We start from the raw sequence: 27,902 nt of genomic DNA on the forward strand, positions 1-27,902 counted from the left end.
GGTTCCATTCCCGTGTCCAGTCAGTGTTTGCTACGCTGTCCTGTTTCTGTAATTACCGTTCTAGACAGGGATGAGAAGAGGTTGGTTGGAGGTCACCAGAGAAACTCTAGCATGTTTTTTGACTTGACATTTATGGTGAGTGATGTACTTGACGGTCTCTGGAACCTTCTATGAATGTGATTAAGTACAGTATATATAATATACAGTATAGCACCATAAAATACACAGTGTCTTGAGGAAGTATTCACACCTCCTTGACGTTATCCACATTTTGTGACATTACAGCCTGGATTTAAAATTTATTTGAATTTAGCTTTCTTTTGTGTCACTGGCCTACACACAATACCCCATAATGTCAAAGCCTGAATTTAAAATGGATTCATTCAGATGTTTTGGGGTCACTGGCCTGAACACACAATACCCCATAATGTCAAAGTGGAATTGTGTTTTTTAGAAATGATTACAAATTTAATGAAAAGCTGAAATGTCTTGAATCAATAAGCATTCAACTCCTTTTTGATATGTCAAGCCTAAATAAGTTGGAGTAAACATTTGCTTAATAATTTGAAAGAATACCTCATCTCTGTACCCCACACATACTGTAAGGTCCCTCATCTCTGTACCCCACACATACTGTAATGTCCCTCATCTCTGTACCCCACACATACTGTAAGGTCCCTCATCTCTGTACCCCCACACATACTGTTAGGTCCCTCATCTCTGTATCCCACACATACTGTAATGTCCCTCATCTCTGTACCCCACACATACTGTTAGGTCCCTCATCTCTGTACCCCACACATACTGTAAGGTCCCTCATCTCTGTACCCCACACATACTGTAAGGTCCCTCATCTCTGTACCCCACACATATAATTATCTGTAAGGTCCCTCATCTCTGTACCCCACACATACTGTAAGGTCCCTCATCTCTGTACCCCACACATACTGTAAGGTCCCTCATCTCTGTACCCCCACACATACTGTAAGGTCCCTCATCTCTGTACCCCACACATACTGTAAGACTACCTCATCTCTGTACCCCACACATACTGTAAGGTCCCTCATCTCTGTACCCCACACATATAATTATCTGTAAGGTCCCTCATCTCTGTACCCCACACATACTGTAAGGTCCCTCATCTCTGTACCCCCACACATACTGTAAGGTCCCTCATCTCTGTACCCCACACATACTGTAAGGTCCCTCATCTCTGTACCCCACACATACAATTATCTGGAAGGTCCCTCATCTCTGTACCCCACACATACAATTATCTGTAAGGTCCCTCATCTCTGTACCCCACACATACTGTTAGGTCCCTCATCTCTGTACCCCACACATACTGTAAGGTCCCTCATCTCTGTACCCCACACATACTGTAAGGTCCCTCATCTCTGTACCCCACACATACAATTATCTGTACGGTCCCTCATCTCTGTACCCCAAACATACTGTAAGGTCCCTCATCTCTGTACCCCACACATACTGTAAGGTCCCTCATCTCTGTACCCCACACATACTGTAAGGTCCCTCATCTCTGTACCCCACACATACAATTATCTGTCAGGTCCCTCATCTCTGTACCCCACACATACAATTATCTGTCAGGTCCCTCATCTCTGTACCCCACACATACAATTATCTGTCAGGTCCCTCATTTCTGTACCCCACACATACAATTATCTGTAAGGTCCCTCATCTCTGTACCCCACACATACTGTAAGGTCCCTCATCTCTGTACCCCACACATACTGTAAGGTCCCTCATCTCTGTACCCCACACATACTGTAAGGTCCCTCATCTCTGTACCCCACACATACAATTATCTGTCAGGTCCCTCATCTCTGTACCCCACACATACAATTATCTGTCAGGTCCCTCATCTCTGTACCCCACACATACAATTATCTGTAAGGTCCCTCATCTCTGTACCCCACACATACTGTAAGGTCCCTCATCTCTGTACCCCACACATACTGTAAGGTCCCTCATCTCTGTACCCCACACATACTGTAAGGTCCCTCATCTCTGTACCCCACACATACTGTAAGGTCCCTCATCTCTGTACCCCACACATACTGTAAGGTCCCTCATCTCTGTACCCCACACATACTGTAATGTCCCTCATCTCTGTACCCCACACATACTGTTAGGTCCCTCATCTCTGTACCCCACACATACTGTAAGGTCCCTCATCTCTGTACCCCACACATACTGTAAGGTCCCTCATCTCTGTACCCCACACATACAGGTCCCTCATCTCTGTACCCCACACATACTGTAAGGTCCCTCATCTCTGTACCCCACACATACTGTAAGGTCCCTCATCTCTGTACCCCACAATAAGGTCCCTCATCTCTGTACCCCACATACTGTAAGGTCCCTCATCTCTGTACCCCCACACATACTGTAAGACTACCTCATCTCTGTACCCCACACATACTGTAAGGTCCCTCATCTCTGTACCCCACATATACAATTATCTGTAAGGTCCCTCATCTCTGTACCCCACACATACTGTAAGGTCCCTCATCTCTGTACCCCACATATACAATTATCTGTCAGGTCCCTCATCTCTGTACCCCACATATACAATTATCTGTAAGGTCCCTCATCTCTGTACCCCACACATACTGTAAGGTCCCTCATCTCTGTACCCCACATATACAATTATCTGTCAGGTCCCTCATCTCTGTACCCCACACATACAATTATCTGTAAGGTCCCTCATCTCTGTACCCCACACATACTGTAAGGTCCCTCATCTCTGTACCCCACACATACTGTAAGGTCCCTCATCTCTGTACCCCACACATATAATTATCTGTCAGGTCCCTCATCTCTGTACCCCACACATACAATTATCTGTAAGGTCCCTCATCTCTGTACCCCACACATACTGTAAGGTCCCTCATCTCTGTATACACATACTGTAAGGTCCCTCATCTCTGTAACACATACTGTAAGGTCCCTCATCTCTGTACCCACACATACTGTAAGGTCCCTCATCTCTGTACCCCACACATACTGTAAGGTCCCTCATCTCTGTACCCCACACATACTGTAATGTCCCTCATCTCTGTACCCCACACATACTGTTAGGTCCCTCATCTCTGTACCCCACACATACTGTAGGTCCCTCATCTCTGTACCCCACACATACTGTAAGGTCCCTCATCTCTGTACCCCACACATACTGTAAGGTCCCTCATCTCTGTACCCCACACATACTGTAAGGTCCCTCATCTCTGTACCCACACATACTGTAAGGTCCCTCATCTCTGTACCCCACACATACTGTAAGGTCCCTCATCTCTGTACCCCACACATACTGTAAGGTCCCTCATCTCTGTACCCCACACATACTGTAAGGTCCCTCATCTCTGTACCCCACACATACTGTAAGGTCCCTCATCTCTGTACCCCACACATACAATTATCTGTAAGGTCCCTCATCTCTGTACCCCACACATACTGTAAGGTCCCTCATCTCTGTACCCCACACATACTGTAAGGTCCCTCATCTCTGTACCCCACACATACTGTAAGGTCCCTCATCTCTGTACCCCACACATACAATTATCTGTAAGGTCCCTCATCTCTGTACCCCACATATACAATTATCTGTCAGGTCCCTCATCTCTGTACCCCACATATACAATTATCTGTCAGGTCCCTCATCTCTGTACCCCACACATACAATTATCTGTCAGGTCCCTCATCTCTGTACCCCACACATACAATTATCTGTAAGGTCCCTCATCTCTGTACCCCACACATACAATTATCTGTCAGGTCCCTCATCTCTGTACCCCACACATACAATTATCTGTAAGGTCCCTCATCTCTGTACCCCACACATACAATTATCTGTCAGGTCCCTCATCTCTGTACCCCACACATACAATTATCTATAAGGTCCCTCATCTCTGTACCCCACACATACAATTATCTGTAAGGTCCCTCATCTCTGTACCCCACACATACTGTAAGGTCCCTCATCTCTGTACCCCACACATACAATTATCTGTAAGGTCCCTCATCTCTGTACCCCACACATACTGTAAGGTCCCTCATCTCTGTACCCCACATATACAATTATCTGTAAGGTCCCTCATCTCTGTACCCCACACATACTGTAAGGTCCCTCATCTCTGTACCCCACACATACAATTATCTGTACGGTCCCTCATCTCTGTACCCCAAACATACTGTAAGGTCCCTCATCTCTGTACCCCACACATATAATTATCTGTAAGGTCCCTCATCTCTGTACCCCACACATACTGTAAGGTCCCTCATCTCTGTACCCCCACACATACTGTAAGACTACCTCATCTCTGTACCCCACACATACTGTAAGGTCCCTCATCTCTGTACCCCACACATACTGTCAGGTCCCTCATCTCTGTACCCCACACATACAATTATCTGTCAGGTCCCTCATTTCTGTACCCCACACATACAATTATCTGTCAGGTCCCTCATTTCTGTACCCCACACATACAATTATCTCTAAGGTCCCTCATCTCTGTACCCCACACATATAATTATCTGTAAGGTCCCTCATCTCTGTACCCCACACATACAATTATCTGTAAGGTCCCTCATCTCTGTACCCCACACATATCTGTAAGGTCCCTCATCTCTGTACCCCACATACAAGGTCCCTCATCTCTGTACTGTAAGGTCCCTCATCTCTGTACCCCACACATACAATTATCTGTAAGGTCCCTCATCTCTGTACCCCATATACATTATCTGTAAGGTCCCTCATCTCTGTACCCCACACATACAATTATCTGTCAGGTCCCTCATCTCTGTACCCCACACATACAATTATCTGTAAGGTCCCTCATCTCTGTACCCCACACATACAATTATCTGTCAGGTCCCTCATCTCTGTACCCCACACATACTGTTAGGTCCCTCATCTCTGTACCCCACACATACTGTAAGGTCCCTCATCTCTGTACCCAACACATACTGTTAGGTCCCTCATCTCTGTATCCCACACATACTTTAAGGTCCCTCATCTCTGTACCCCACACATACTGTAATGTCCCTCATCTCTGTACCCCACACATACTGTTAGGTCCCTCATCTCTGTACCCCACACATACTGTAAGGTCCCTCATCTCTGTACCCCACACATATAATTATCTGTAAGGTCCCTCATCTCTGTACCCCACACATACTGTAAGGTCCCTCATCTCTGTACCCCACACATACTGTAAGGTCCCTCATCTCTGTACCCCAACACATACTGTAAGGTCCCTCATCTCTGTACCCCACACATACTGTAAGGTCCCTCATCTCTGTACCCCATATACAATTATCTGTAAGGTCCCTCATCTCTGTACCCCACACATACTGTAAGGTCCCTCATCTCTGTACCCCACACATACTGTAAGGTCCCTCATCTCTGTACCCCCACACATACTGTAAGACTACCTCATCTCTGTACCCCACACATACTGTAAGGTCCCTCATCTCTGTACCCCACATATACAATTATCTGTCAGGTCCCTCATCTCTGTACCCCACACATACAATTATCTGTCAGGTCCCTCATCTCTGTACCCCACACATACAATTATCTGTAAGGTCCCTCATCTCTGTACCCCACACATACAATTATCTGTCAGGTCCCTCATCTCTGTACCCCACACATACTGTAAGGTCCCTCATCTCTGTACCCCACACATACTGTAAGGTCCCTCATCTCTGTACCCCACACATACTGTAAGGTCCCTCATCTCTGTACCCCACACATACTGTAAGGTCCCTCATCTCTGTACCCCACACATACTGTAAGGTCCCTCATCTCTGTACCCCACACATACTGTAATGTCCCTCATCTCTGTACCCCACACATACTGTTAGGTCCCTCATCTCTGTACCCCACACATACTGTAAGGTCCCTCATCTCTGTACCCCACACATACTGTAAGGTCCCTCATCTCTGTACCCCACACATACTGTAAGGTCCCTCATCTCTGTACCCCACACATACTGTAAGGTCCCTCATCTCTGTACCCCACACATACTGTAAGGTCCCTCATCTCTGTACCCCACACATACTGTAAGGTCCCTCATCTCTGTACCCCACACATACTGTAAGGTCCCTCATCTCTGTACCCCACACATACTGTAAGGTCCCTCATCTCTGTACCCCACACATACTGTAAGGTCCCTCATCTCTGTACCCCACACATACAATTATCTGTCAGGTCCCTCATCTCTGTACCCCACACATACAATTATCTGTAAGGTCCCTCATCTCTGTACCCCACACATACAATTATCTGTCAGGTCCCTCATCTCTGTACCCCACATATACTGTAAGGTCCCTCATCTCTGTACCCCACACATACTGTAAGGTCCCTCATCTCTGTACCCAACACATACTGTAATGTCCCTCATCTCTGTACCCCACACATACTGTAATGTCCCTCATCTCTGTACCCCAACACATACTGTAATGTCCCTCATCTCTGTATCCCACACATACTGTAAGGTCCCTCATCTCTGTACCCCACACATACTGTAATGTCCCTCATCTCTGTACCCCACACATACTGTAATGTCCCTCATCTCTGTACCCCACACATATAATTATCTGTCAGGTCCCTCATCTCTGTACCCCACACATACAATTATCTGTAAGGTCCCTCATCTCTGTACCCCACACATACTGTAAGGTCCCTCATCTCTGTACCCCACACATATAATTATCTGTCAGGTCCCTCATCTCTGTACCCCACACATACAATTATCTGTCAGGTCCCTCATCTCTGTACCCCACACATATAATTATCTGTAAGGTCCCTCAGTCCAGCAGTGAATTTCAAATCCATTTTTAATTGTCACATACACATGTTTAGTAGATATTATTGTGGGTGTAGTGAAATGCTTGTGCTTCAAGCTCCGAAACTGCAGTAATATCTTAACAGTTTCACAACATATATCCCCCAAAACATGTAAATCTAAGATTAAAAATATATATACATACACTACCGTTCAAAAGTTTAGGGTCACTTAGAAATGTCCTTGTTTTTGAAAGACAAACGTGTATAAAAAATAATAATAAAAGTCAATTTTAAAATAACATCAAATTGATCAGAAATACAGTGTAGACGTTGTTAATGTTGTAAATTACTATTGTAGCTGGAAACGGCTGATTTATATGGAATATCTACATAGGCGTACAGAGGCCCCATTATCAGCAACCATCACTCCTGTGTTCCAATGGTACGTTGTGTTAGCTAATCCACGTACAGAGGCCCCATTATCAGCAACCATCACTCCTGTGTTCCAATGGTACGTTGTGTTAGCTAATCCACGTACAGAGGCCCCATTATCAGCAACCATCACTCCTGTGTTCCAATGGCAAGTTGTGTTAGCTAATCTAAGTTTACCGTTTTAAAAGAGTAATTGATCATTAGAAAACCCTTTTGCAATTTTGTTAACACAGCTGAAAACTGTTGTTCTGATTAAAGAAGCAATAAAACAGTCCTTCTTTAGACTAGTTGAGTATCTGGAGCATCAGCATTTGTGGGTTCGATTACAGGCTCAAAATGGCCCTGAAACTAAGACCTTTCTTCTTCCTTGCTGAGCGACCTTTCAGATTATGTCGATATAGGACTCGTTTTACTGTGGATATAGAGACTTTTGTACCTGATTCCTCCAGCATCTTCACAAGGTCCTTTGCTGTTGGTCTGGGAATGATTTGCACTTTTCAGACCAAAGTACGTTCATCTCTAGGAGACAGAATGCGTCTGCTTCCTGAGCGGTATTGACGGCTGCAGGGTCCCATGGTGTTTATACTTGCGTACTATTGTTTGTACAGATGAACGTGGTACCTTCAGGAGTTTTGTAAATTGCTCCCAAGGAGGAACCAGACTTGTGGAGGTCTACAATTTTTTTTTTCTGAGGTCTTGGCTGATTTCTTTTGATTTTCCCATGATGTCAAGCAAAGAAGCACTGAGTTTGAAGATAGGCCTTGAAATACATCCACAGGTACACCTCCAATTGACTCAAATGATGTCAATTAGCCTATCAGAAGCATCTAGAGCCATGACATCATTTTCTGGAATTTTCCAAGTTGTTTAAAGGCACAGTCAACTTAGTGTATGTAAACTTCTGACCCACTGGAATTGTGACACAGTGAATTATAAATGAAATAATCTGTCTGTAAACAATTGTTGGAAAACTTACTTGTGTCATGGACAAAGTAGATGTCCTAACCGACTTGCCAAAACTATAGTTTGTTTACAAGAGATTTGTGGAGTGGTTGAAACACTTAGGTTGGAATCATTAAAACTAGTTTATGTAAACTTCCGACTTCAACTGTATATGAGTTGGGAGATGCACTATTTACAAACAATTAGTGATTAAGATACAGTATAGTATAGAGTACAGCTTAAACATATGAGATGAGTATGGGGCGGCAGGGTAGCCTAGTGGTTAGAGTGTAGAGGCGGCAGGGTAGCCTAGTGGTTAGAGCGTTGGACTAGTAACCGGAAGGTTGCAAGTTCAAACCCCCGAGCTGACAAGGTACAAATCTGTCGTTCTGCCCCTGAACAGGCAGTTAACCCACTGTTCCTAGGCCGTCATTGAAAATAAGAATTTGTTCTTAACTGACTTGCCTAGTAAAATAAATTTAAAAATGCAAGGTATGGAGACATTATTAAAGTGGCCAGTGATTCCTAATCTATGTCTATAGGCAGCAGCCTCTGATGTGCTGGAGATGGCTGTTTAACAGTCAGTGGTGTAGAATACAATACCGTATATACATATGAGATGGGTGATGCAATATGTAAACACAATTTAAAAGTGACTAAGATACTGTAGAATAGTGTGGAGTGCAGTTTATACATATGCGATCAGAAATGCAAGATACGGAAACATTATTAAAGTGGCCAGTGATCCATTTATAAATGTGGCCAGTCTATCTAATCTATGTCTGTAGGCAGCAGCCTCTCTGCTAGTGATGGCTGTTTAACAGTCTGATGTCCTTGAGATAGAAGCTGTTTTTCATTCTCTCGGTCCCAGCTTTGATGCACCTGTACTGACCTCGCCTTCTGGATGATAGCGGGGTGAACAGGCAGTGGTTCGGGTGGTTGATGTCCTTGATGATCTTTTTGGCCTTCCAGTGACATCGGGTGCTGTAGGTGTCCTGGATGGCAGGTAGTTTGCCCCCGGTGATGCGTTGTGCAGAACGCACCACCCTCTGGAGAGCCTTACGGTTGAGGGCGGAGTAGTTGCCGTACCAGGTGGTGATCCAGCCCGACAGGATGCTCTCGATTGTGCATCTGTGAAAGTTAGCGTTTTAGGTTTTAAGCCAAATTTCTTCTGAGGTTGAACAGGCGGTGTTGTGCCTTCTTCACCACGCTGTCTGTGTGGGTGGACCATTTCAGTTTGTCCGTGATGTGTACGCCGAGGAACTTGAAGCTTTACACCTTCTCCACTGCAGTCCCATCGATGTATATAGGGGGGCTGCTCCCTCTGCTGTTTCCTGAAGTCCACAATCATCTCCTTTGTTTTGTTGACGTTGAGTGAGAGGTTATTTTCCTGCCCTCACCTCCTCCCTGTAGGCTGTCTCATCGTTGTTGGTAATTAAGTCTACCACTGTTGTCGTATACAAACTTGATGATTGAGTTGGAGGCGTACTTGGCCACGCAGTCATGGGTGAACAGGGAGTACAGGAGGGGGCTGAGCACACACCCTTGTGGGGCCCCAGTGTTGAGGATCAGCGAAGTGGAGGTGTTGTTTCCTACCTTCACCACCTGGGGGGCGACCCGTCAGGAAGTCCAGTACCCAGTTGCACAGGGCTGGTTCAGACCCAGGGACTCAAGCTTAATGATGAGCTTGGAGGGTACTATGGTGTTGAATGCTGAGCTATAGTCAATGAAAATCTTTGTTACATAGATGTGCCTTATGTCGAATGGGACAGAGCACTGTGCAGTGTGATGGCAATTGTGTTGTCTGTGGATCTATTGGGGCGGAAAGCAAATTGAAGTGGGTCTAGAGTGTCAGGTAGGGTGGAGGTGATATGATCCTTGACTAGTCTCTCAAAGCACTTCATGATGACAGAGTTATTAATTGCACTTTGGACATCGAATGTTCCTGTTAGTTGGCTTGAAAAGGGCGGTCTAGCAATGGTCAACAAGCAACTTTACAGAGCTTGAGGAATGTAACGAATAATGTGCAAATATTGTACAATCCAGGTGTGCAAAGCTCTTAAACTTACCCAGAAACACTCTGATGTATCACTGCCAAAGGTGATTCCAACATGGTGACTCGGGGTTGACTACTTCCCTAATCAAGATATATTTGTTTTTTAATATTTTAGCTTTTTTCTTCCACTTTGACATTATAGTGTTTTGTGTAGATCGTTGACGAAAAATTACAAATTTAAATTCATTTTAATTCCACCTTGTAACAACAGAATGTGTTCAAAGTCGAGGGGTGCAACATTCTGAAGGGACTGTATCTCATTTCAGACATACGTTATGTAGACAAACGCCTCGATGACACCGACAGAGTCACTGCATTTTGGTACACTGGAAGTAAATACATTTACAATGGAATGTAGCGTGTGTCCTGTAGCGTGTGTCCTGTAGCGTGTGTCCTGTAGCGTGTGTCCTGTAGCGTGTAGCGTGTGTCCTGTAGCGTGTGTCCTGTAGCGTGTGTCCTGTAGCGTGTAGCGTGTGTCCTGTAGCGTGTGTCCTGTAGCGTGTAGCGTGTGTCCTGTAGCGTGTGTCCTGTAGCGTGTGTCCTGTAGCGTGTGTCCTGTAGCGTGTAGCGTGTGTCCTGTAGCGTGTAGCGTGTGTCCTGTAGCGTGTGTCCTGTAGCGTGTGTCCTGTAGCGTGTAGCGTGTGTCCTGTAGCGTGTGTCCTGTAGCGTGTGTCCTGCAGCGTGTAGCGTGTGTCCTGTAGCGTGTGTCCTGTAGCGTGTGTCCTGTAGCGTGTAGCGTGTGCCCTGTAGCGTGTAGCGTGTGTCCTGTAGCGTGTAGCGTGTCCTGTAGCGTGTAGCGTGTGTCCTGTAGCGTGCCCTGTAGCGTGTGTCCTGTAGCGTGTGTCCTGTAGCGTGTGTCCTGTAGCGTGTGTCCTGTAGCGTGCCCTGTAGCGTGTGTCCTGTAGCGTGTGTCCTGCAGCGTGTGTCCTGTAGCGTGTGTCCTGTAGCTTGTGTCCTGCAGCGTGTGTCCTGTAGCGTGTGTCCTGTAGCGTGTGCCCTGTAGCGTGTGCCCTGTAGCGTGTGTCCTGTAGCGTGTGTCCTGCAGCGTGTGTCCTGCAGCGTGTGTCCTGTAGCGTGTAGCGTGTGCCCTGTAGCGTGTAGCGTGTGTCCTGTAGCGTGTAGCGTGCCCTGTAGCGTGTGTCCTGTAGCGTGTAGCGTGTGTCCTGTAGCGTGTGTCCTGTAGCGTGTAGCGTGTGTCCTGTAGCGTGTGTCCTGTAGCGTGTGTCCTGTAGCGTGTGCCCTGTAGCGTGTGCCTTGTAGCGTGTGTCCTGTAGCGTGTGTCCTGTAGCGTGTGTCCTGTAGCGTGCCCTGTAGCGTGCCCTGTAGCGTGCCCTGCAGCGTGCCCTGTAGCGTGTGTCCTGTAGCGTGTGTCCTGTAGCGTGTGTCCTGTAGCGTGCCCTGTAGCGTGTGCCCTGTAGCGTGTGTCCTGTAGCGTGTGTCCTGTAGCGTGTGTCCTGTAGCGTGTGTCCTGTAACGTGTGCCCTGTAGCGTGCCCTGCAGCGTGCCCTGCAGCGTGCCTTGCAGCGTGCCCTGTAGCGTGTGTCCTGTAACGTGTGTCCTGTAGCGTGCCCTGTAGCGTGCCCTGTAGCGTGCCCTGCAGCGTGCCCTGCAGCGTGCCCTGCAGCGTGCCCTGCAGCGTGCCCTGTAGCGTGTGCCCTGTAACGTGTGTCCTGTAGCGTGCCCTGCAGCGTGTGTCCTGTAGCGTGTGTCCTGTAGCGTGCCCTGTAGCGTGTGTCCTGTAACGTGTGTCCTGTAGCGTGCCCTGTAGCGTGTGTCCTGTAGCGTGTGTCCTGTAGCGTGTGTCCTGTAACGTGTGTCCTGTAGCGTGCCCTGTAGCGTGCCCTGCAGCTTCCCCTGCAGCGTGCCCTGTAGCGTGCCTTGCAGCGTGCCCTGTAGCGTGTGTCCTGTAACGTGTGTCCTGTAGCGTGCCCTGTAGCGTGCCCTGTAGCGTGCCCTGCAGCGTGCCCTGCAGCGTGCCCTGTAGCGTGTGTCCTGTAACGTGTGTCCTGTAGCGTGCCCTGCAGCGTGCCCTGCAGCGTGCCCTGCAGCGTGCCCTGTAGCGTGTGTCCTGTAACGTGTGTCCTGTAGCGTGCCCTGTAGCGTGCCCTGCAGCGTGTATCCTGTAGCGTGCCCTGCAGCGTGTGTCCTGTAGCGTGTGTCCTGTAGCGTGTGTCCTGTAGCGTGCCCTGTAGCGTGTATCCTGTAGCGTGTATCCTGTAGCGTGTATCCTGTAGCGTGTATCCTGTAGCGTGTGCCCTGTAGCGTGTGCCCTGTAGCGTGTGCCTTGTAGCGTGTGTCCTGTAACATTTAACATTTACATTTAAGTCATTTAGCAGACGCTCTTATCCAGAGCGACTTACAAATTGGTGCATTCACCTTATGACATCCAGTGGAACAGCCACTTTACAATAGTGCATCTAAATCTTTCAAGGGGGGTGAGAAGGATTACTTTATCCTATCCTAGGTATTCCTTAAAGAGGTGGGGTTTCAGGTGTCTCCGGAAGGTGGTGATTGACTCCGCTGTCCTGGCGTCGTTAGGGAGTTTGTTCCACCATTGGGGGGCCAGAGCAGCGAACAGTTTTGACTGGGCTGCGCGGGAACTGTACTTCCTCAGTGGTAGGGAGGCGAGCAGGCCAGAGGTGGATGAACGCAGTGCCCTTGTTTGGGTGTAGGGCCTGATCAGAGCCTGGAGGTACTGAGGTGCCGTTCCCCTCACAGCTCCGTAGGCAAGCACCATGGTCTTGTAGCGGATGCGAGCTTCAACTGGAAGCCAGTGGAGAGAGCGGAGGAGCGGGGTGACGTGAGAGAACTTGGGAAGGTTGAACACCAGACGGGCTGCGGCGTTCTGGATGAGTTGTAGGGGTTTAACGTAACGTAGAGTAGAGTAATGTAATGTAACGTAATGTAGAGTGTGTCGTGTGTCCTGTAGCGTGTGTCGTGTGTCCTGTAGCGTGTGTCGTGTAGCGTGTGTCCTGCAGCGTGTGCCCTGTAGCGTGTGTCCTGTAGCGTGTGTCCTGTAGCGTGTGCCCTGTAGCGTGTGTCCTGTAGCGTGTGTCCTGTAGCGTGTGTCCTGTAGCGTGTGCCTTGTAGCGTGTGCCTTTCAGAGGCAGTTGCAGTATGTTCTGTGTGGTGCCCACGTTGCATAAATCCAACCTATGCATCAAACTGTATGTGTAGACTTGACAGAAATAGAATCAGAAGGTGAATGTTGAACTTTAGTTGCACATATCCATTATGTTTGATTACATAATGAAGAAAGTTTGACTGCAGAATTTTACGCTGCGGATCTGATGGAGGCCTAATGCTCCCCTGAATGTTTCTAAGTTGACGCTAGTACAAAGGCCCCCTTCTGCAAGCTATTCTGGCTCTTAGCTCTGTCATGTCTTCTACCTCTGATGTCTCCTCTTCTCCCTCCTCTTCTCCCTGTAGGATCCGTCAGGATGAAACGGCTCAGGTCTTCAAGCAGCAGTGACAGTTCTGACAATGAGAGTGAGTTCCAACTGTCTTTACGTCCAGTCCAGCCCCCAGAAACACCTCTGTTCACCAGTCCAGCCCCCAGAAACACCTCTGTTCACCAGTCCAGCCCCCAGAATCACCTCCCTTCAGCTCTCACCAGTCCATGACATGATGAAACCCACGACAGTCATTGAGAATAACATGCTGTCTGTAAACAATGTTTTTTTAACATGAACCGCTCTTCCTCTCGCTAAAGCCTTCCGCGTACTTTATGTCGCCGAGTTCGGAGTGAACTGAACCAGTCACATACTCCCTTTTAAAAGACCTTCGCTTGAAAAATGATATTAAACTGCAATAGTACTAATTGTCCATCTTGGGACGCCGTATCCAGTATACAAATTCTCAAAATAATCCGAATTAATCTAAGATATCTCAAGAAATCTGTCATTCATTTTGAAGTTGTTGCCGAGGAGCTCTTAGTCATCAGATGTTTGGTTCAGTATTTCTCAAGTGGAAACGATTAGAGTCTCGTTGAATGACCACCCACTTCATTGGAGAATCTCTCCTGTTAACCAATCACAAGGTGGTGTAGACTTTGGATACAGGCTGGGGGAAAAACTTTGCTGAAGACCAAATCGAATAAAAACATCACAATGTCATAATATTTGTACGAACTGTTCCAGATGGGAAGAAGGCAAATGCCTTAAACCTCTCTCTGCCCCCCCTCCCTCCTCTGCCTCTCTCTACCCCCCTCCCCTCTACCTCGTTCTACCACCTCTCTCTACCCCCCTCCCCTCTACCTCGTTCTACCACCTCTCTCTACCACCTCGTTCTACCACCTCTCTCTACCACCTCGTTCTACCACCTCTCTCTACCACCTCGTTCTACCACCTCTCTCTACCACCTCGTTCTACCACCTCTCTCTACCACCTCGTTCTATCTCTCTCTATAACCCTTCTACACCCTCTTCTACCTCTCTCTAACCCCCCTCTACCTTGTACTCCCCAGGTCCTTCCACCTCCTTCTGCTCCTCTAACAAGTATGGAAGTAAACCTGGAACCCCTGCCTCCGTGCCCAAGAAACCAGCAGAGGTACGCCATGCTGCCGTTCCTGTCCTGCACACCTCAGTGTGTTTTGTCCCAAATGACACCCTATTCCCCACAGGGCTCTGGTCAAAAGTAGTGGACTATGTAGGGAATAGGTTATCAATTGGGACACAGACAATGTAATGCGTGTATTTGTGTCTCCTCTCCTCCCTCTCTAGGTGTTCAGGAAAGACCTGATCAGTGCCATGAAGCTGCCAGACTCTCACCATGTCTCCCCTGAAGACTATTACCTGTTGGGGGACACCTGGAGACAGGAGTGGGAGAAGGGGGTGCAGGTGCCGGCCTTCCCTGAAACCATCCCACAGCCCTCCATCAGGTAACCACGCCTCCGCTAGTCTCTGTACCTCAGGATGCCGATTTCTCTGAGTAATAGCCACTGCTAGCCTCTCATTGTGTCTGCGTGCGTCTGTCTGTAGGAACATAGCGGAGAAGCCTAAGGAGGTGTTGTTCACCCTACAGAAGAGGTATATCCAGTGTTGGAGCCAGGCCTCGGCAGAGACGGGTTACGTTAACATCAAGGAGCTGGCTGAGGCCATGTGCTCTTATGACCTGGATAACATGGACCTCTACTGGCTGCAGGCACTCAACGCTGAGCTGGAACACATGGGTAAGGAACACAACGCTGAGCTGGGACACATGGGTAAGGAACTCAACGCTGAGCTGGAACACATGGGTAAGGAACACAACGCTGAGCTGGAACACATGGGTAAGGAACACAACGCTGAGCTGGAACACATGGGTAAGGAACACAACGCTGAGCTGGAACACATGGGTAAGGAACACAACGCTGAGCTGGAACACATGGGTAAGGACTCAACGCTGAGCTGGAACACATGGGTAAGGAACTCAACGCTGAGCTGGGACACATGGGTAAGAGCTAGGACACATGGGTAAGGACTCAACGCTGAGCTGGAACACATGGGTAAGAGCTAAGACACATGGGTAAGGAACACAACGCTGAGCTGGAACACATAGGTAAGGAACACAACGCTGAGCTGGAACACATGGGTAAGAGCTAAGACACATGGGTAAGGAACACAACGCTGAGCTGGAACACATGGGTAAGGACTCAACGCTGAGCTGGGACACATGGGTAAGGAACACAACGCTGAGCTGGGTAAGGACTCAACGCTGAGCTGGAACACATGGGTAAGGACTCAACGCTGAGCTGGAACACATGGGTAAGGAACACAACGCTGAGCTGGAACACATGGGTAAGGACTCAATGCTGAGCTGGAACACATGGGTAAGGACTCAACGCTGAGCTGGAACACATGGGTAAGGACTCCGATCAGGATTATTTGTGAGGATAACATCAAGGAGAGTAGCCTTTTCTGGGTGTTTGGAGTCAGACCTTGTGGGATTGGTGATAATCTGAGAAAGATTTAGGGAGTCCCATTGGTTTAGGACTTGGTCAGGTAGTTTAAGCATGTCCCAATTTAGGTCACCAATCATGTCCAATCAATTGCATTTACCACAGGTGGACTCCAAGTTGTAGAAACATCTCAAGGATGATCAATGGAAACAGGATGCACCTGAGCTCAGTTTTGAGTCTCATATCAAATGGTCTAAATACTTATGGAAATAAGTCATTTGTTTATTTTATTTTTAATACATTTGTAACATTTTCTAATAACCTAAAACAGGTTATTAGAAAATGTTACAAATGTATTAAAAATAAAATGTCATTGGCAATGTCATTATGGGCTATTGTGATGTCATTATGGGCTATTGTGATGTCATTATGGGCTATTATGGGCTATTGTGATGTCATTATGGGCTATTGTGATGTCATTATGGGCTATTGTGATGTCATTATGGGCTATTGTGATGTCATTATGTGCTATTGTGTGTTGATTGACGGAAAACATTTAATACATTTAGAATAAGGCCTGTCTATATGAGGCTGTAATGTAACAAAATGTGGAAAAGGTCAAGTGGTCTGAATACTTTCCAGATGCACTGTATGGCCTTAGAGAAAAGAGGGAGGCTTGGAGCTCTCGCAACAGTGTTCTGACTGGGTCTATTCCCAAGACCTGTAGAGGAGCTATGTTTTGATTGGTGTATTATTCTGTCTCCCAGGGGAGGGGCCTGTGGACGAGTTGACGCTGGAGCGTACCATGGAGGCGTTGGAGCGTCAGTGCCATGACAACATGAACCACGCCATCGACACGGTAGAAGGGCTGGGCATCGAGTACGACGAGGATGTCATCTGTGACGTGTGTCGCTCCCCCGACAGCGAGGAAGGCAACGACATGGTCTTCTGTGACAAATGTAACATCTGTGTTCACCAGGTAGGAACCTACAAGCACTGATTTTTGCGCATAGCGGCTATTTTGAAGAAGGCTTTACTTGCAATGAGAGTCATGTGGTTGTTTTTATATACATTAGTTAAATGCACTGGTTATAAGTCGCTCTTGATTAAGTGCTAATTAACTCTTAATTAATACTTTTTTTCTACACGTACCCAGTTCTCTGACCATCTCTCATCCCTCAGTTGAACCCTTCTTCATCATAAATACATCTAACCCACTGTCAATTCAAGTTAAGGGCTTTATTGGCATATGGGAAACTTATGTTTACATTGCCACAGCAAGTGAAATGGATAATAAACTATAAAAAATGAACAGTAAACATTACACTCACACAAGATCCAAAATAATAGAGACATTACAAATGTCATATTTATATATACAGTGTTGTAACAAAAGGGAAAATAAATATGGGTTGTAATTTACAATGGTGTTTGTTCTTCACTGGTTGCCCTTTTCTTGTGGCAACAGGTCACAAATCTTGCTGCTGTGATGCAACACTGTGGTATTTCACCCAGTAGATATGGGAGTTTATCAAAATTGGGTTTGTTATTCAAATTCTTTGTGGATCTGTGTAATCTGAGGGGAAATATGTCTCTCTAATATGGTCATACATTGGGCAGGAGGTTAGGAAGTGCAGCTCAGTTTCCACCTCATTTTGTGGGCAGTGGGTACATAGGCAGACCTGGCTCTCAAGAGAAGACAGGCTACGGCAGCCTTTCTTAATAGCAAGGCTATGGTCACTGAGTCTGTACATAGTCAAAGCTTTCCTTAATTTTGGGTCAGTCACAATGGTCGGGTATTCTGCCACTGTGTACTCTCTGTGTAGGGCCAAATAGCATTCTAGTTTGCTCTGTTTCTTTGGTAAATTCTTTCCAATGTGTCAAAGTAATTATCGTTTTGTTTTCTCATGATTTGGTCGGGTCTAATTGTGCTGTTGTCCTGGGGCTCTGTGGGGTGTGTTTGTGAACAGAGCCCCAGGACCAGCTTGCTTAGGGGACTCTTCTCCAGGTTCATCTCTCTGTTGGTGATGGCTTTGTTATGGAAGGTTTGGGAATCGCTTTCTTTTTAAGTGGTTGTAGAATTTAACTGCTCTCTTCTGGATTTTGATAATTAGTGGGTATCGGCCTAATCCTGCTCTGAATTATTTTGTGTTTTCCGTTGTACACAGAGGATATTTTTGCAGAATATCAATTTGGTGAATTCTTGATTGGTGAGCGGACCCCAGACCTCACAACCATAAAAGGCAATGGGTTCTATAACTGGGTGAGCGGACCCCAGACTTCACAACCATAAAAGGCAATGGGTTCTATAACTGGGTGAGCGGACCCCAGACTTCACAACCATAAAAGGCAATGGGTTCTATAACTGGGTGAGCGGACCCCAGACTTCACAACCATAAAAGCGGACCCCAGACTTCACAACCATAAAAGACAATGGGTTCAATGGGTTCTATAACTGGGTTCTATAACTGGGTGAGCGGACCCCAGACTTCACAACCATAAAAGGCAATGGGTTCTATAACTGGGTGAGCGGACCCCAGACTTCACAACCATAAAAGGCAATGGGTTCTATAACTGGGTGAGCGGACCCCAGACTTCACAACCATAAAAGACAATGGGTTCTGATTCAAGTATTTTTAGCCAGATCCTAATTAGTATGTCGAAATGTTGTTCCTTTTGATGGAGTAGGAGGCCCTTCTTGCCTTGTCTCTCAGATGGTTCACAGCTTTGTGGAAGTTACCTGTGGCGCTGATGTTTAGGCCCAGGTATGTATAGTTACCTGTGGCGCTGATGTTTAGGCCCAGGTATGTATAGTTACCTGTGGCGCTGATGTTTAGGCCCAGGTATGTATAGTTACCTGTGGCGCTGATGTTTAGGCCCAGGTATGTATAGTTACCTGTGGCGCTGATGTTTAGGCCCAGGTATGTATAGTTTGTTGTGTGCTCTAGGGCAACGGTGTCCAGATGGAATTTGTATTTGTTGTCTTGGCAGCTACCCTTTTTTGGAACACCATTATTTTTGTCGTCCTGAGATTTACTGTCAGGGCCCAGGTCTGTCAGGGCCCAGGTCTGTCAGGGCCCAGGTCTGACAGAATCTGTGCAGAAGATCTAGGTGCTGCTGTAGGTCCTCCTTGGTTGGAGACAGAAGCACCAGATCATCAGCAAACGTTTGACTTCAGATTCTAGTAGGGTGAGGCCAGGGGGCTGCAGTTCTAGTAGGGTGAGGCCAGGGGGCTGCAGTTCTAGTAGGGTGAGGCCAGGGGGCTGCAGTTCTAGTAGGGTGAGGCCAGACTTCACAACCATAAAAGGGGGCTGCAGTTCTAGTAGGGTGAGGCCAGGGGCTGCAGTTCTAGTAGGGTGAGGCCAGGGGGCTGCAGTTCTAGTAGGGTGAGGTCGGGGACTGCAGTTCTAGTAGGGTGAGGTCGGGGACTGCAGTTCTAGTAGAGTGAGGCCATGGGCTGCAGTTCTAGTAGGGTGAGGTCGGGGACTGCAGTTCTAGTAGAGTGAGGCCAAGGGGCTGCAGTTCTAGTATGGGTTCTATAAGAGTGAGGCCAGGGGGCTGCAGTTCTAGTAAGTGAGGCCAGGGGGCTGCAGTTCTAGTAGAGTGAGGCCAGGGGGCTGCAGTTCTAGTAGAGTGAGGCCAGGGGCTGCAGTTCTAGTAGAGTGAGGCCAGGGGCTGCAGTTCTAGTAGAGTGAGGCCTGGGGGCTGCAGTTCTAGTAGAGTGAGGCCAGGGGGCTGCAGTTCTAGTAGACAGTGAGGCCGGGGGCTGCAGTTCTAAAAGTAGGGTGAGGCTGGGGGGCTGCAGTTCTAGTAGGGTGAGACCAGGGGGCTGCAGTTCTAGTAGGGTGAGGCCGGGGGCTGCAGTTCTAGTAGAGTGAGGCCAGGGGCTGCAGTTCTAGTAGAGTGAGGCCAGGGGGCTGCAGTTCTAGTAGCAGTGAGGCCGGGGGCTGCAGTTCTAGTAGGGTGAGGCCGGGGGCTGCAGTTCTAGTAGAGTGGGCCTGGGGGCTGCAGTTCTAGTAGGGTGAGGCCGGGGCTGCAGTTCTAGTAGGGTGAGGCCTGGGGGCTGCAGTTCTAGTAGGGTGAGGCCGGGGGGCTGCAGTTCTAGTAGAGTGAGGCCAGGGGCTGCAGTTCTAGTAGAGTGAGGCCAGGGGGCTGCAGTTCTAGTAGGGTGAGGCCAGGGGGCTGCAGTTCTAGTAGAGTGAGGCCGGGGGGCTGCAGTTCTAGTAGAGTGAGGCCGGGGGCTGCAGTTCTAGTAGAGTGAGGCCAGGGGCTGCAGTTCTAGTAGAGTGAGGCCAGGGGCTGCAGTTCTAGTAGAGTGAGGCCCGGGGCTGCAGTTCTAGTAGAGTGAGGCCGGGGGGCTGCAGTTCTAGTAGAGTGAGGCCGGGGGGCTGCAGTTCTAGTAGAGTGAGGCCGGGGGGCTGCAGTTCTAGTAGAGTGAGGCCGGGGGGCTGCAGTTCTAGTAGGGTGAGGCCGGGGGGCTGCAGTTCTAGTAGGGTGAGGCCAGGGGGCTGCAGTTCTAGTAGGGTGAGGCCGGGGGCTGCAGTTGGAGTAGGGTGAGGCCGGAGGCTGCAGTTGGAGTCGGGTGAGGCCGGAGGCTGCAGTTGGAGTCGGGTGAGGCCGGAGGTTGGAGTAGGGTGAGGCCGGAGGCTGCAGTTGGAGTAGGGTGAGGCCGGAGGTTGGAGTAGGGTGAGGCCGGAGGCTGCAGTTCTAGTCTAGTCAAAAGCTTTTTTGAGATCAGCAATGTATGAGAATGCCTTTGTTTTGGTTTGGTTTGTTTCTTTGATTTGACATTTGCTCAGTACATTGTTTTCACTGAGGAAATGTACAAGTCTGCTGTTAATGATAATGCAGAGGATTTTCCCAAGGTTGCTGTTGACGCATATATTCCCACGGTAGTTATTGGGGTCAAATTTGTCTCCACTTTTGTGGATTGGGGTGATCAGTCCTTGGTTCCAAATATTGGAGAAGATGCCAGAGCTGAGGATGATGTTAAGGAGTTTAAGTTTAGCCAATTGGAATTTGTGGTCTGTATATTTGATCATTTCATTGAGGATACCATCAACACCACAGGCCTTTTTGGGTTGGAGGGTTTGTAATTGTGTCCTGTAGTTCATTTCAATGTAATTAGAGAATCCAGTTGGTTCTGGTCGTCTATAATAGTTGATTCTTCTAAGATTTGTATTTGATCATGTCTATGTTTTTGCTGTTTGTTCTTTGTTATAGGGGCCCAAAAAATGGAGAAGTGGTTTATCCATACGTCTATGTTTTGGATAGATAACTCTTCGTGTTTTAGTGTTTTCCAATTTTCCCAGAAGTGGTAGTCTATGGATTCTTCAATTACATTGAGCTGATTTCTGACGTGGTGTTCCTCCTCACCCATAAAAGTGTATTTCAGTATTGTTTTAGTGATTCCCCCCATCCTCAGGTCTCCTCTCCCTGTTAACCTACTGTCTCTCCTGCCCAGGCGTGTTATGGTATAGTGAAGGTACCATGTGTAATCCTAACCCCCCCTGCCCAGGCGTGTTATGGTATAGTGACCCCAGGTACCATGTGTAATCCTAACCCCCGCCCAACCGTGACAATGGTATAGTGAAGGTACCAGATGGTAACTGGCTGTGCAGGACGTGTGTCCTGGGCACCCCGACTTCCCCAGTGTCAGGTGTGCCCCATCAAGGGGGGTTCGATGAAGGCGGACCCCAGACTTCACAACCATAAAGGGCGGGCACCAAGTGGGCACCAGCTGTGCTCTGTGGATCCCTGAGGTAAAAATTAACACCTTTTTATGCATTCATCTGTCTGTCTCTAGCTGACTGACGGTCCCGTGTGTCTAGCTGACTGACGGTCCCGTGTGTCTCTAGCTGACTGACTGACGGTCCCTTGTGTCTCTAGCTGACTGACGGTCCCGTGTGTCTCTAGCTGACTGACTGGCGGTCACGTGTGTCTCTAGCTGACTGACGGTCCCGTGTGTCTCTAGCTGACTGACTGACGGTCACGTGTGTCTCTAGCTGACTGACGGTCCCGTGTGTCTCTAGCTGACTGACGGTCCCGTGTGTCTCTAGGGGTGCTGACTGACGGTCCCGTGTGTCTCTAGCTGACTGACGGTCCCGTGTGTCTCTAGCTGACTGACTGTCCCGTGTGTCTCTAGCTGACTGACGGTCCCGTGTGTCTCTAGCTGACTGACTGACGGTCCCGTGTGTCTCTAGCTGACTGACTGTCCCGTGTGTCTCTAGCTGACTGACGGTCCCGTGTGTCTCTAGCTGACTGACGGTCCCGTGTGTCTCTAGCTGACTGAGACGGTCCCGTGTGTCTCTAGCTGACTGACGGTCCGTGTGTCTCTAGCTGACTGACGGTCCCGTGTATCTCTAGCTGACTGACGGTCCCGTGTGTCTCTAGCTCGTGTCTCTAGCTGACTGACGGTGACTGACTGACGGTCCGTGTGTCTCTAGCTGACTGACTGGCACGGTCCCGTGTGTCTGACTGACTGACCCGTGTGTCTCTAGCTGACTGACGGTCCCGTGTGTCTCTAGCTGACTGACGGTCCCGTGTGTCTCTAGCTGACTGACGGTCCCGTGTGTCTCTAGCTGACTGACTGACGGTCCCGTGTTTCTCTAGCTGACTGACGGTCCCGTGTGTCTCTAGCTGACTGACGGTCCCGTGTTTCTCTAGCTGACTGACTGACGGTCCCGTGTGTCTCTAGCTGACTGACTGGCGGTCACGTGTGTCTCTAGCTGACTGACGGTCCCGTGTGTCTCTAGCTGACTGACTGACGGTCACGTGTGTCTCTAGCTGACTGACGGTCCCGTGTGTCTCTAGCTGACTGACGGTCCCGTGTGTCTCTAGCTGACTGACGGTCCCGTGTGTCTCTAGCTGACTGACGGTCCCGTGTGTCTCTAGCTGACTGACTGTCCCGTGTGTCTCTAGCTGACTGACGGTCCCGTGTGTCTCTAGCTGACTGACTGACGGTCCCGTGTGTCTCTAGCTGACTGACTGTCCCGTGTGTCTCTAGCTGACTGACGGTCCCGTGTGTCTCTAGCTGACTGACGGTCCCGTGTGTCTCTAGCTGACTGACGGTCCCGTGTGTCTCTAGCTGACTGACGGTCCCGTGTGTCTCTAGCTGACTGACGGTCCCGTGTATCTCTAGCTGACTGACGGTCCCGTGTGTCTCTAGCTGACTGACGGTCCCGCGTGTCTCTAGCTGACTGACGGTCCCACGTGTCTCTAGCTGACTGACGGTCCCGTGTGTCTCTAGCTGACTGACTGACGGTCCCGTGTGTCTAGCTGACTGACTGACCCGTGTGTCTCTAGCTGACTGACGGTCCCGTGTGTCTCTAGCTGACTGACGGTCCCGTGTGTCTCTAGCTGACTGACGGTCCCGTGTGTCTCTAGCTGACTGACTGACGGTCCCGTGTTTCTCTAGCTGACTGACGGTCCCGTGTGTCTCTAGCTGACTGACGGTCCCGTGTTTCTCTAGCTGACTGACTGACGGTCCCGTGTGTCTAGCTGACTGACTGACGGTCCCGTGTGTCTCTAGCTGACTGACGGTCCCGTGTGTCTCTAGCTGACTGACGGTCCCGTGTGTCTCTAGCTGACTGACTGACGGTCCCGTGTGTCTAGCTGACTGACGGTCCCGTGTGTCTCTAGCTGACTGACGGTCCCGTGTGTCTCTAGCTGACTGACGGTCCGGTGTGTCTCTAGCTGACTGACGGTCCCGTGTGTCTCTAGCTGACTGACGGTCCCGTGTGTCTCTAGCTGACTGACGGTCCCGTGTGTCTCTAGCTGACTGACGGTCCCGTGTGTCTCTAGCTGACTGACTGACGGTCCCGTGTGTCTCTAGCTGACTGACGGTCCCGTGTTTCTCTAGCTGACTGACGGTCCCGTGTGTCTCTAGCTGACTGACGGTCCCGTGTGTCTCTAGCTGACTGACGGTCCCGTGTGTCTCTAGCTGACTGACTGTCCCGTGTTTCTCTAGCTGACTGACTGACGGTCCCGTGTGTCTCTAGCTGACTGACTGACGGTCCCGTGTGTCTCTAGCTGACTGACGGTCCCGTGTGTCTCTAGCTGACTGACGGTCCCGTGTGTCTCTAGCTGACTGACGGTCCCGTGTGTCTCTAGGTGAGCATCGCGTGTCCAGAGAGGATGGAGCCCATCACCAAGGTGTCTCACATCCCCCCCTCCCGCTGGTCTCTCATCTGCAGCCTCTGTAAACTGAAGACTGGAGCCTGTATACAGGTGAGTATGGTGGTTGGACTGTGTATTTCTGAACATATGTAGGTGACTAGATATCACACGTCTCTTGGTTTGTTCACACTCGTAGTGTCTTAGTTTGTAGTATTGTGTGGTTTAACTTTTCTATTGGCTCGTGAAGTGTGTATTAACACAGGGGGGTTCTCAAACTTTTAGAGACCCCTTTTGTGATAGTTAATTAATCAGGGATCCCCCTCGTAATGAGAACACAACTGCAGTGAGATAGAAATAAGATAAGGAGTGTCACTGGCAGTGCATGGCGAGAACTATTGAGTTGAAAAATGTGTCATTGTTGTGGTACTGTGGATATCAATATCTGTGTGAGCCCCCAAGGCCCATGTTGCTCTGGGGTAAGAACAGACATTATAGTTGAATAATATGCCATTGTATCACAACCTCTAACCTCGGCCAAAATGAGTTTCATTTTTTAGTAATATTCATAAAAAATTACATGCAAAAAAAAAAAAGTTATATATATTTTGAAATCTGCCTGCGGACCTCCTGCAGGAGCTCACTTTGACAACCCCTGAGTTAATGAACCTTGTCCTCCTGCAGGAGCTCACTTTGACAACCCCTGAGTTAATGAACCTTGACCTCCTGCAGGAGCTCACTTTGACAACCCCTGAGTTAATGAACCTTGACCTCCTGCAGGACCCCACTTTGACAACCCCTGAGTTAATGAACCTTGACCTCCTGCAGGACCCCACTTTGACAACCCCTGAGTTAATGAACCTTGACCTCCTGCAGGACCCCACTTTGACAACCCCTGAGTTAATGAACCTTGACCTCCTGCAGGACCCCACTTTGACAACCCCTGAGTTAATGAACCTTGACCTCCTGCAGGACCCCACTTTGACAACCCCTGAGTTAATGAACCTTGTCCTCCTGCAGGACCCCACTTTGACAACCCCTGAGTTAATGAACCTTGTCCTCCTGCAGGACCCCACTTTGACAACCCCTGAGTTAATGAACCTTGACCTCCTGCAGGACCCCACCCACTTTGACAACCCCTGAGTTAATGAACCTTGTCCTCCTGCATCCCTCAGTGCTCAGTGAAGAACTGCACCATTCCGTTCCATGTGACGTGTGCCTTCGAGCACAGCCTGGAGATGAAGACTGTCCTGGATGAAGGAGATGAGGTGAAGTTCAGGTCCTACTGCCTGAAGCACAGCAAGCCCAAGAACCAGGCCTCCTCCGACCCACCAGCCCCCGGCCTCAGCCCCTGTCAGCCAGCCCACAGCAAGCAGTCCAAGGCAGGGGAGCCAGGCTCCGGTCTCAGTCCAGCCCGGCCCAAACCCCCCGTAGACCCAGAGAGGGGAGGCCTGAGGGCCCAGAGGTTGCTAGAACTAGAGGAGGAGTTTTCTACTCTGATTCACCCTGAGGAGCTGGCCCTGAACCTGGGCCTCCCTCCCAGCCTGCTGGACTTCATCTACCAATACTGGAAACTGAAGAGGAAGAGCAACTTCAACCGTGCTCTGCTGCCCCCTAGTGAGGAGGAGGGTAACCTGCTGCTGTTGCCTCATGAAGACAGCATCCACACACGGATGAGGATGTTCATGCACCTCCGACAGGACTTAGAGAGGGTTAGTATTACTTATATTGTATTTAATATAGATATACACTGAGTATACAAGCATAAAGAACACCTGCTCTTTCCATGACAGACCGACCAGGTCAATCCAGGTGAAAGCTATGATCCCTTATTGATGTCACTTGTTAATTCCACTTCAGTGTAGATGAAGGGGAGGAGACATGTAGATGAAGGAGAGGAGACATGTAGATGAAGGGGAGGAGACATGTAGATGAAGGGGAGGAGACATGTAGATGAAGGAGAGGAGACGGGTTGAAGAAGGATGTTTAAGCTTTGAGACAGTTGAAACATGGTTTGGGTACACTACCGTTCTAAAGTTTGGTCACTTATAAATGGAATTGTTTTTGAAAGAAAAGCAAATTGTCCATTAAAATAACATCAAATTGATCAGAAATACAGTGTAGACATTGTTAATGTAGCATTAGTAACAATAGTAGATGTATTTTCCATCCATACAGGAGCATCAATGTTGTAAATGACTATTGTAGCTGGAAACGGCTGATTTTTAATGGATATCTACATAGGAGTACAGAGGCCCATTATCAGCAACCACCACTCCTGTGTTCCAATGGCACGTTGTGTTAGCTAATCCAAGTACAGAGGCCCATTATCAGCAACCATCACTCCTGTGTTCCAATGGCACGTTGTGTTGGCTAATCCACGTACAGAGGCCCCATTATCAGCAACCATCACTCCTGTGTTCCAATGGTACGTTGTGTTGGCTAATCCACGTACAGAGGCCCCATTATCAGCAACCATCACTCCTGTGATCCAATGGCACGTTGTGTTAGCTAATCCAAGTACAGAGGCCCCATTATCAGCAACCATCACTCCTGTGATCCAATGGCACGTTGTGTTAGCTAATCCAAGTACAGAGGCCCCATTATCAGCAACCATCACTCCTGTGTTCCTAAATGGCCCCATTATCAGCAACCATCACTCCTGTGTTCCAATGGCACGTTGTGTTAGCTAATCTAAGTTTACCATTTTAAAAGGCTAATTGATCATTAGAAAACCCTTTTGCAATTATGTTAACACAGCTGAAAACTGTTGTTCTGATTAAAGAAGCAATAAAACTGGCCTTTAGACTAGTTGAGTATCTGGAGCATCAGCATTTGTGGGTTCGCTTACAGGCTCAAAATGGCCCTGAAACAAGGACCTTTCTTCTGAAACTCGTCAGTCTATTCTTGTTCTGAGAAATGAAGGCTGTTTCATGTCAGAAATGTGGATTAGCTAACAACGTGCCATTGGAACACAGGAGTTATGGTTGCGGACATGTATGTACATCTATATCTATCTATATCTATGTAGATATTCCATTAAAAATCAGCCGTTTCCAACAACAATAGTTATTTTAATGGACCAAAAATACGCTTTTCTTTCAAAAGGACATTTTGGACATTTGTAAGTGACCCCCAAACTTTTGAACGGTAGAGTATGTGTGCTATATGGGTGAATGGAATGGTTGCAGGCGCCAGGCGCACTGGTTTGTGTCTAGAACTGCACTGCTGCTGGGTTTTTCACACTCAACCCTTTCCCGTGTGTATCAAGAATGGTCCACCACCCAAAGGAAATCAAACCAACTGGACACAACTGTGGGAAGCGTTGGAGTCAACATCCTGTGTAACGCTTTACCGCCTTGTGGAGTCCATGCCCCGACGAATTGAGGCTCTTCTGAGGGCTAATGGGGGGGGGGGGTCAACTCTATTTTTTTTAGAAGACGTTATCCACATACGGATGGATGGTCATGCACCCCAGACTATACTTTTATATACGTTGTAAATTATACTACACTGAACCCAAATATAAACGCAACATGTAAAGTGTTGGAATTAAAAGATACCAGAAATGTTCCACACGCACAAAAAAATGTCGCTAAAATGTTGTGGATGACTTCGTTTACATCCCTGTCAGTGAGCATTTCTCCTTTTGCCAAGATAATCCA

General features: G+C 48.4%; 1 pseudogene; it reads left to right on the top strand.

The window, feature by feature from the left end:
- LOC115124467 (protein Jade-3-like) overlaps positions 1 to 27,902 on the top strand; it is a 51,684-nt pseudogene that overhangs the window by 15,208 nt on the left and 8,574 nt on the right.

The sequence above is a fragment of the Oncorhynchus nerka genome, unplaced genomic scaffold, assembly GCF_034236695.1.
Source record: "Oncorhynchus nerka isolate Pitt River unplaced genomic scaffold, Oner_Uvic_2.0 unplaced_scaffold_1146, whole genome shotgun sequence".
Lineage (NCBI taxonomy): Eukaryota > Metazoa > Chordata > Actinopteri > Salmoniformes > Salmonidae > Oncorhynchus > Oncorhynchus nerka.